General features: G+C 40.3%; 1 non-coding gene across 1 annotated transcript; it reads left to right on the top strand.

Annotated features, from left to right (window-relative positions):
* The first annotated feature begins 1,591 nt into the window (after positions 1-1,591).
* TRNAR-CCU (transfer RNA arginine (anticodon CCU)) lies at positions 1,592-1,664 on the top strand. Its single transcript has one exon. It is a non-coding gene; the product is annotated as a tRNA-Arg (tRNA).
* Positions 1,665-10,454: the final 8,790 nt, after the last annotated feature.

Genomic DNA, 10,454 nt, shown 5'->3' with positions numbered 1-10,454 from the left:
ATCATTCATCACCAAAAATGATTTTCCTTTTAAATTCTTATGACTGTACTGATTGTATTGAATCAAATCCACATCTAGCATAACCGTTTCATGCTGCGAAGTGCTCCAGTGGTGCAATTGGTCAGCACGTGGTACTTATAAGACAGTATCTGTTGAGCAATGTCAAGGTTGTGAATTCAAGCCTCACCTGGAGCAGCTTTGTTTACATTTTTTTTTCCTTTTTCTTATGTCATTAGTCATTGATTATAATCTTCTACCTTAATATTTAATATGATATTACAAAGGATGGAAGGAAGAAAGAAAGAAAGAAAGAAAGAAAGAAAGAAAGAAAGAAAGAAAGAAAGAAAAAACACAAACATGATTGTGAATTTAAGTTGTCAGCACACATCTGCTTTGGTTCAAATGCACTGCATATCTTCCTTCAGTCAGCCAACAAAACAGCAATTGAAAAGATTAACACACTGTTGGTAAAGCAGTTGCATCAAATAGATTTTTTGCAATATAGCATGATAATCCATACTGACAGCTCTGGATAGTACCAGCACATTTCTTGCTGGACTTGGTAATGCAAAGAACACAGTAAACAGCTTCACTTTTTCTCAAAAATAAATAATTGACTATTAAAAACCTATCAGTCTTGAATAAGAAAGTCAGTAAGCCCCAGTGGCCTAATGGATAAGGCACTGGCCTCCTAAACCAAGGATTGGGGGTTCAAGTCTCATCTGGGGTGTAACTCATTAAAGCAGCTGTGTCGTCACTAGAGTTTATATTTTATCCTTGCTTCAACTGTACAACAGTCTTGTAGTGTTTAGATTGCAAAAACATGACCAGAGAAGCTAAAAATGACATTTATTATAACATTGTTGTGTGTTTTTTTTTTACTTTTCTATCACTGTGGACAGCTTATTCAAGTGCCATCTGGCATGCATGTTCCTTTGTTGCTCATCATTCACCACCAAAAATGATTTTCTTTTTAAATTCTTATGATTGTACTGATTTTATTGAATCAAATCCACATCTAGCATAACCGTTTCATGCTGCGAAGTGCTCCAGTGGTGCAATTGGTCAGCGCGTGGTACTTATAAGACAGTATCTGTTGAGCAATGTCAAGGTTGTGAAATCAAGCCTCACCTGGAGCAGCTTTGTTTACAGTTTTTGTCCTTTTCTTATGTCATTAGTCATTGATTATAATCTTCTACCTTATTATTTAATATGATATTACAAAGGATGGAAGAAAGAAAGAAAGAAAGAAAGAAAGAAAGAAAGAAAGAAAGAAAGAAAAAACACAAACATGATTGTGAATTTAAGTTGTCAGCACACATCTGCTTTGGTTCAAATGCACTGCATATCTTCCTTCAGTCAGCCAACAAAACAGCAATTGAAAAGATTAACACACTGTTGGTAAAGCAGTTGCATCAAATAGATTTTTTGCAATATAGCATGATAATCCATACTGACAGCTCTGGATAGTACCAGCACATTTCTTGCTGGACTTGGTAATGCAAAGAACACAGTAAACAGCTTCACTTTTTCTCAAAAATAAATAATTGACTATTAAAAACCTATCAGTCTTGAATGAGAAAGTCAGTAAGCCCCAGTGGCCTAATGGATAAGGCACTGGCCTCCTAAGCCAGGCATTGTGGGTTCAAGTCCCATCTGGGGTGTAACTCATTATAGCAGTTGTGTCGTCACTATAGTTGATATTTTATCCTTGCTACAACTGTACAACAGTCTTGTAGTGTTTAGATTGCAAAAACATGACCACAGAAGCTAACAATTACATTTATTGTAACATTGTTGTGGGTTTTTTTTTTACTTTTCTATCACTGTGGACAGCTTATTCAAGTTCCATGTGGCATGCATGTTCCTTTGTTGCTCATCATTCACCACCAAAAATGATTTTCTTTTTAAATTCTTATGACTGTACTGATTGTATTGAATAAAATCCACATCTAGCATAACCGTTTTATGCTGCTAAGTGCTCCAGTGGCGCAATTGGTAAGCGTGCGATACTTATAAGACAGTATATGTTGAGGTTGTGAGTTTAATCTTCACCTGTAGCAGCTTTGTTTACTTTTTTCTTTTTCTTAAGTTATTAGTCATTGATTATAATCTGCTAACTTAATATTTAATATGATATTACAAAGGATGGAAGAAAGAAAGAAAACACACAAACATGATTGTGAATTTAAATTTTCGGCACACATCTGCTTTGGTTCAAATGCACTGCATATCTTCCTTCAGTCAGCCAACAAAACAGCAATGGAAAATATTAACATACTGTTGGTAAAACAGTTGCATCAAATTGATTTTCTGCAACATAGCATGATAATCCATACTGACAGCTCTGCATAGTACCAGCACATTTCTTGCTGGACTTGGTAATGCAAAGTATACAGGAAACAGCTTCACTTTTTCTCAAAAATAAATAATTGACTATTAAAAACCTATCAGTCATAAATAAGAACATCAGTAAGCACCACTGGCATAATGGATAAAGCACTTGCCTCCTTAGCCAAGGATTGTTGGTTCAAGTCCCATCTGGGGTGGAAGTCATTAAAGCAGCTGTGTCGTCACTAGAGTTGATATTTTATCCTTACTTCAACTGTACAACAGTCTTGTAGTGTTTAGATTGCAAAAACATGACCACAGAAGCTAAAAATGACATTTATTATAACATTGTTGTGTTTTTTTTTTACTTTTCTATCACTGTGGACAGCTTATTCAAGTGCCATCTGGCATGCATGTACCTTTGTTGCTCATCATTCATCACCAAAAATGATTTTCTTTTTCAATTCTAATGACTGTACTGATTGTATTGAATAAAATCCACATCTAGCATAACCGTTTTATGATGCTAAGTGCTCCAGTGGTGCAATTGGTCAGCGTGTGGTACTTATAAGACAGTATCTATTGAGAAATCCCGAGGTTGTGAGTTTAAGCCTCACCTGGAGCATATTTGTTTACTGTTTTTTTTCTTTTTCTTATGTCATTAGTCATTGATTATAATCTACTACCTTAATATTTAATATGATATTACAAAGGATGGAAGAAAGAAAAAAATACACAAACATGATTGTGAATGTAAGTTGTCAGCACATATCTGCTTTGGTTCAAATGCACTGCATATCTTCCTTCAGTCAGCCAACAAAACAGCAATGGAAAAGATTAACATACTGTTGGTAAAGCGGTAGCATCAAATTGATTTTTTGCAATATAGCATGATAATCCATACTGACAGCTCTGGATAATACCAGCAATTTTTCTTGCTGGACTTGGTAATGCAAAGAACACAGTAAACAGCTTCACTTTTTCTCAAAAATAAATAATTGACTATTAAAAACCTATCAGTCTTAAGTGAGAACATCACTAAACCCAAGTGGCTTAATGGATAAGACACTTGCCTCCTAAACCAGGGATTGTGGGTTCAAGTCCAATCTGGGGTTCAAGACATTAAAGCAGATGTTTTGTCTCTCGATTTGATATTTAATCCTTGTTTCAACTGTACAACAGTCTTGTAGTGTTTAGCTTGCAAAAAAATGACCACAGAATCTAAAAAATGACATATATTATAACATTGTTGTGGTTATTTTTTTACTTTTCTATCACTGTGGACAGCTTATTCAAGTGCCATCTGGCATGCTTGTTCCTTTGTTGCTAATCATTCATCATAAAAAATGATTTTCTTTTTCAATTCTTATGACTGTACTGATTGTATTGAAGAAAATCCACATCTAGCATAACCGTCTTATGCAGCTAAGTGCTTCAGTGGTGCAATTGGTCAGCGCGCTGTACTTATAGAACATTATCTGTTGAGCAATGCCAAGGTCGTGAGTTCAAGCCTCACCTGGAGCATCTTTGTTTACTATTTTTTTTCTTTTTCTTATGTCATTAGTCATTGATTATAATCTGCTACCTTAATATTTAATATGATATTACAAAGGATGGAAGAAAGAAAGAAAAAACACAAACATGATTGTGAATTTAAGTTGTCAGCACACATCTGCTTTGGTTCAAATTCACTGCATATCTTCCTTCAGTCAGCCAACAAATCAGCAATGGAAATGATTAACATACTGTTGGTAAAGCAGTTGCATCAAATTGATTTTCTGCAATAGAGCATGATAATCCTTACTGACAGCTCTGGATAATACCAGCAATTATTCTTGCTGGACTTGGTAATGCAAAAAACACAGTAAACAGCTTCACTTTTTCTCAAAAATAAATAATTGACTATTAAAAACCTATCAGTCTTGAATAACACCACTGGCATAATGGATAAGTAACTGTTATCCTAAACCAGGGGTTTTGGGTTCAAGTCCCATCTGTGATGGAAGTTCTTACAGCAAGTGTCTCATCACTAGAGTTGATATTTTATCCTTGCTTCAACTGTAAAACAGTCTTGTAATGTTTAGCTTGCAAAAAATTACCACAGAAGCTCCAAAAAAAATGACATTTATTATGATAACATTGTTGTTGTTGTTTTTAACTTTTCTATCACCGTGGACAGCTTATTCAAGTGCCATCTGGCATGCATGTTCCTTTGTTGCTCATCATTCATTACCAAAAATTATTTTCTTTTTCAATTCTTATGACTGTACTGATTGTATTGAATAAAATCCACATCTAGCATAACCAGTTTATGCTGCTAAGTTCTCTAGTTGTGCAATTGGTTAGTGCGCTGTGCTTATAAGACAGTATCTGTTGAGCAATGCTGAGATTGTGAGTTCAAGCCTCATCTGGAGCTTTTTTTTTTACTATTTTTTTCTTTTTCTTATGTCATTAGTCATTGATTATAATCTGCTACCCTAATATTTAATATGATATTACAAAGGATGGAAGAAAGAAAGAAAGAAAGAAAGAAAGAAAGAAAGAAAGAAAGAAAGAAAGAAAGAAAGAAAGAAAGAAAGAAAGAAAGAAAGAAAGAAAGAAAAAACAGAAACATGATTGTGAATTTAAGTTGTCAGCACACATCTGCTTTGGTTCAAATGCACTGCATATCTTCCTTCAGTCAGCCAACAAAACAGCAATGGAAAAGATTAACATACTGTTGGTAAAGCAGTTGCATCAAATTGATTTTCTGCAATATACAGATGTATCCTCATACAGCATTGCTCATAGCTCACTATTTAGGGTCCTGTGTCGAGAGTTTTAAATAACATTATGGCGTGCGTTATGTCCCGCGCCATGTTTTACACAGTTTAACCGCTGGGTGGCGAATGCTCCACGTTGAGACTAAAGTGCTGAATACAATGCTGTTGCAGTAAGCAGTGATCTGTGAAAGGCTGGCCAATCATGTTTTTCCCTTTATAAAAAAAAATCCCTTTACACAAATTACAGTGCCACGCTGCCGCCCGTTCAGTCAGTTTTTTTGTTACGTTGTGTACAAAATACCAGATAGCATTAATATGACTCCCAGATGGTCTTCAGCCACACTGCCGCCCGATCACGCTAGATATGGATATTGTCGTTACAGCTTGTACAAAATGCAGGATAGTATTAGCATAACAGCATTCATATTTCTGACTAGCTTCAGCAGAAATATTGAATGCAAAGTGCACTGGGTCCCTACTGTACCTCATGAATATGACTACCAGATGGTATCCGTATTCAATCCGTTAAAATTTTTTTTTAAAGCACTCAGATACAACACATCACATATATACCAGAAGGGCCTGCTGGTATTGTGGTCAGCTGTGGCCTAACGAGAACAGCGTCTGCCTGCAATGCGTGTGCTCGTGGGTTCATACCCATTTGTGCTTGGTCACTGTTTGGGACAATGTTGTGGCCGATGTGTTAACCATATTTTTTTTTCCGTGTATTTAGATATTCTGTTTTAATACAGTAAAGTTTTTTGGTGTATTGCTACTTCTCATTATATAAAAAAGTCCGCTTCTACTAAATACAAGGCCACGCTGCTGTCCTGTTCACTCAATTCATCTAGTCGTTACGTTGTGTCATGAATGCGCAGTATGACTACCAGATGGTCTCCAGGCACACCGCCGCACAATCACGCTAGCTATCGATATTGTCGTTACAGTGTGTACAAATTGCGGGTAGCATTAGCATAAGCAGCAATCCTATTTGTGCCCCCTGTAGCTGTGCCCCAGTAGTTGTGCCCCCTGTTGCTTTGATCCCAGTAGATTTGCCCCAGTAGTTGTGCCCACTGTTGCTTTGTCCTCCTGCATATGTGTATCTGGTACTGTGGGGGCATACTGTATGTGTATCTGGCACTGTGGGTGCATACTGTATAACAGATTGCATGGCAGCCCTCCCCCCAGTCAAACATACTGTATTTCTAAACAATAGATGATGTCTCCTTTTACTCCAAAAGAGTTAATCCACTTTGCCCAGAATACACATCAATATGCAGATACTGAATTTCTAAACAATAGATGACTTCTCCTTTCACTCTGCTGGTAATTGTTTCACGACAATGTGATCCAAACTGGCTGATCAGGACGGCTCTGATGTCACACACTCTCCCAGAAAATGTTTGGGAAGGTCTGTATTTTTCCTGAGAAATGGCCAGTTACTACCCACAAATGTCCCCTTCTTTAAATACTGTATTTTGTTTGAATTCATATCATTGTTTGGATGTCATTAGTCCTAGAACACAATGAAATGCATTGGTCTATTAAATATTGTATTATCACCCAAAATTGAATGGCAGAATGCAGTCACATTGGGTGAATGTGTCACCTGGTACAGGCAGGATCATTCTGTATCTAATAGTATACCGTACTTCTTATTAGGCTCATTCAGATACTGTTTACCCAAAATAGAAGGTACAGGTAAAAGCATAAGCAGCGGCCATTTTTCTGAGTCCTGCGCATGCGCTGTAGACTCTGGCACTCAGAGCGCTAGCAGCAGTGGTGACGGCTACGAGAGAGGAGGGGGCCCAAACATGGAGTCTGCACATGGGTTCCCTCCTCTATACAGACGCCCATGGTACTACTGTGTAGCATAATGTGAATAATGTCCTGTACATTACTGTGCTCTGTAATGTGAGTAAGGCACACTACTGTGGTGTGCTGTAATTTGATTTGGGGTACTATTGAGTGGACACGCCCCTATTTTGACACACGTGCCTTCCCTATTTCAAATACTGTATGGGGGGCACTAGTCCTTTACTTTGCTTGGGCTGCTCTGACCCCTAAATACACCCCTGCGGGCTAGTCACCCCGCATACCATATCTGTGTGCCTGATCGTAGCCCTGCAAATTTTTGCAGGGCTACGATCTGGCCGGAATTATCCCCTTAGTCATGAAGTAGTGACAAACATGAAGAAGTGGAGAAGTTACCCATGGCAACTAATTTTATACTATAGTATGCAATTTATAAATGTTACCACTAGTGATGTGCAACGGAAATTTTTCGGGTTTTGTGTTTTGGTTTTGGATTCGGTTCCGTGGCCATGTTTTGGATTCGGACGCGTTTTGGCAAAACCTCCCTGAATATTTTTTGTCGGATTCGGGTGTGTTTGGATTCGTTCTTTTTTTTACAAAAACCCCTCAAAAACAGCTAAAATCATAGAATTTGGGGGTCATTTTGATCCCATAGTATTATTAACCTCAATAACCATAATTTCCACTCATTTCCAGTCTATTCTGAACACCTCACACCTCACAATATTATTTTTAGTCCTAAAATTTGCACCGAGTTCGCTGGATGACTAAGCTAAGCGACCCAAGTGGCCGACACAAACACCTGGCCCATCTAGGAGTGGCACTGCAGTGTCAGACAGGATGGCCGATTTAAAAAATAGTCCCCAAACAGCACATAATGCAAAGAAAAAAGGAGGTGCACCAAGGTCTCTGGATGGCTAAGCGAAGCGACCCAAGTGGCCGACACAAACACCTGGCCCATCTAGGAGTGGCACTGCTGTGTCAGACAGGATGGCCGATTTAAAAAATAGTCCCCAAACAGCACATGATGCAAAGAAAAAAAGATGTTCACCAAGGTCGCTGGATGGCTAAGCTAAGCGACCCAGATGGCTGACACAAACACCTGGCCCATCTAGGAGTGGCACTGCAGTGTCAGACAGGATGGCCGATTTAAAAAATAGTCCCCAAACAGCACATAATGCAAAGAAAAAAGGAGGTGCACCAAGGTCTCTGGATGGCTAAGCGAAGCGACCCAAGTGGCCGACACAAACACCTGGCCCATCTAGGAGTGGCACTGCTGTGTCAGACAGGATGGCCGATTTAAAAAATAGTCCCCAAACAGCACATGATGCAAAGAAAAAAAGAGGTGCACCAAGGTCGCTGGATGGCTAAGCTAAGCGACCCAAGTGGCCGGCACAAACACCTGGCCCACCTAGGACTGGCACTGCAGTTTTCTAGTGAGAGGATGAGTGCTTCAATCCTCATGTGAATCTGAACCATTAGTCATGAACATAGGCCAGGGCCTCAGACGTTCCTTGCCCCTCCGTGTCGTAAATGGCATATTGGCAAGTTTACACTTCTCATCAGATGCTTTTAATTTAGATTTTTGGGTCATTTTACTGAACTTTTGTAGTATATTTGAAGACACAGAGGTAGAGCAATGGACTACTGTACCGTACTGCTATATATATATATATATATACTGGTGGTCAGCAAAATTCTGCACTGTCCTCCTACTATATATACTGCGCACAACTAAAATGCAGCACAGGTATGGATGGATAGTATACTTGATGACACAGTGGTAGGTAGAGCAGTGGACTACTGTACCATACTGCTATATATATACTAGTGTCACAACTGAGGGCCTGAGCTGACGGGAGGCAGCCTCAGTTGTAGGGGCTGAGATGTACCGGAACCTGGGAGGTTGTATCAGACCCCTGGACATGTAAGTAACATGAATAATAACTGCCCGAAGGCGTGACCACGACAACTTGGATAAAAGTCAATGATGTTTATTATGACAACTCCGCAACACAGCAGCAGTAAAAGAAAACGTAAAAGTCAGCAAAGAATAAATACAGTTCCTGGGTACTACAGGATGGCAGGAGCCACAGGGCACTGGTAGTGTGAGATAGTTCTTAAAATCTTCTAGATGGAAAGTCCTTACCAGGCCCGACTGTAGCAATGGAGATAACCCAGGATTGTGCCAGCTGGTGTTCCAGGAAAAGCTGGGTTGCTGAAGATAAAACGGCTGCTGTGGATACTGGCTGGAACCAGACTGTTGTTAGCACGGAGTGGATACTGGCTGGAACCAGTTAAATAATAAATGAACTTGGGAGCGATGAAATATGAACTGAAATGTAGAACTTGAGAGCGGAGAAATAATAATACCGGTGGAGAGTGGTAAAGTGTAGAAAGGACACCGGCCCTTTAAGAGAAGCTATACTCTGCTGGAAGCTGAGCTGGAAGCAGGTAATGTTGTAGCTGGAAACAGATGAATCCACAATGGATTGGAGAGTCAGGCTACACCGCAGGTGGAATGCTGGTGCGGGTCTCTATGGTGGAAGTCTTGAGACAGGAGCTGGAACCTGGAAGACAATCACAGGAGAGAGACAAACAGGAACTAGGTTTGACAACCAAAGCACTGACGCCTTCCTTGCTCAGGCACAGTGTATTTATACCTGCAGCAAGGAAGGGATTGGCTAGGCAATTATGCAGATTATCAATACTGAGAACAGATTGGTGGAAATGATCAGCTGACAGAATCCAAGATGGCTGCGCCCATGCAGACACTTGGAGGGAAGTTTGGTTTGTAATCCATGTGGTAATGAAAACAGTAATGGCGGCGCCGGCCACCGGAGACAGGAGGCGCCAGGCTGACAGATGCACATCCAACCACGCGGACACAGCGGAGGCCGCGGCTGACGTAATCGCCACTCAGACACTCTGCATGCAGAAGTTCAGGGACGGCGGCGGAGGCCGCGGGAAACGCCATGCCAGGTGTAATATGGCGTTTACTGTGACAGCGTCCCAGAGTGACAGGAGAGGATACAGGAATGTACACATCAGGATAACAGATGGGATCCGGTCCTGGAGCGCTGAGCCAGCCTTAGGAGGCATCTGATGGGTAAGAAATGGCGTCCAGATACCCGGATCGTGACAGCACCCCCCCCTTTAGGAGTGGCCCCAGGACACTTCTTTGGCTTTTGAGGAAACTTGGAATGGAATCTCCGGACCAAGGCAGGAGCATGGACATCAGAAGCATTGGTCCATGAACGTTCCTCAGGACCATAACCCTTCCAGTCAATAAGATATTGTAGTTGACCGTAACGGTGACGTGAGTCCAGGATCTTGGCCACTTCATACTCAACGCCTCGTTGAGTTTGGACTTTTGGAGTTGGAGGAAGTGAGGAATGAAACCGATTCAAGATCAGCGGTTTCAACAGGGAAACATGGAATGTCCTGGGTATTTTTAAGAAGGGAGGCAACTGGAGTCTGTAAGCAACAGGATTGATGACTTGTTCAATCTTGAAAGGACCGATATAGCGAGGTGCAAACTTCATA

This window comes from Pseudophryne corroboree, unplaced genomic scaffold, assembly GCF_028390025.1.
Source record: "Pseudophryne corroboree isolate aPseCor3 unplaced genomic scaffold, aPseCor3.hap2 scaffold_3155, whole genome shotgun sequence".
NCBI classification, from domain to species: domain Eukaryota; kingdom Metazoa; phylum Chordata; class Amphibia; order Anura; family Myobatrachidae; genus Pseudophryne; species Pseudophryne corroboree.
This window is presented reverse-complemented; position numbering and strand designations above follow the sequence as displayed.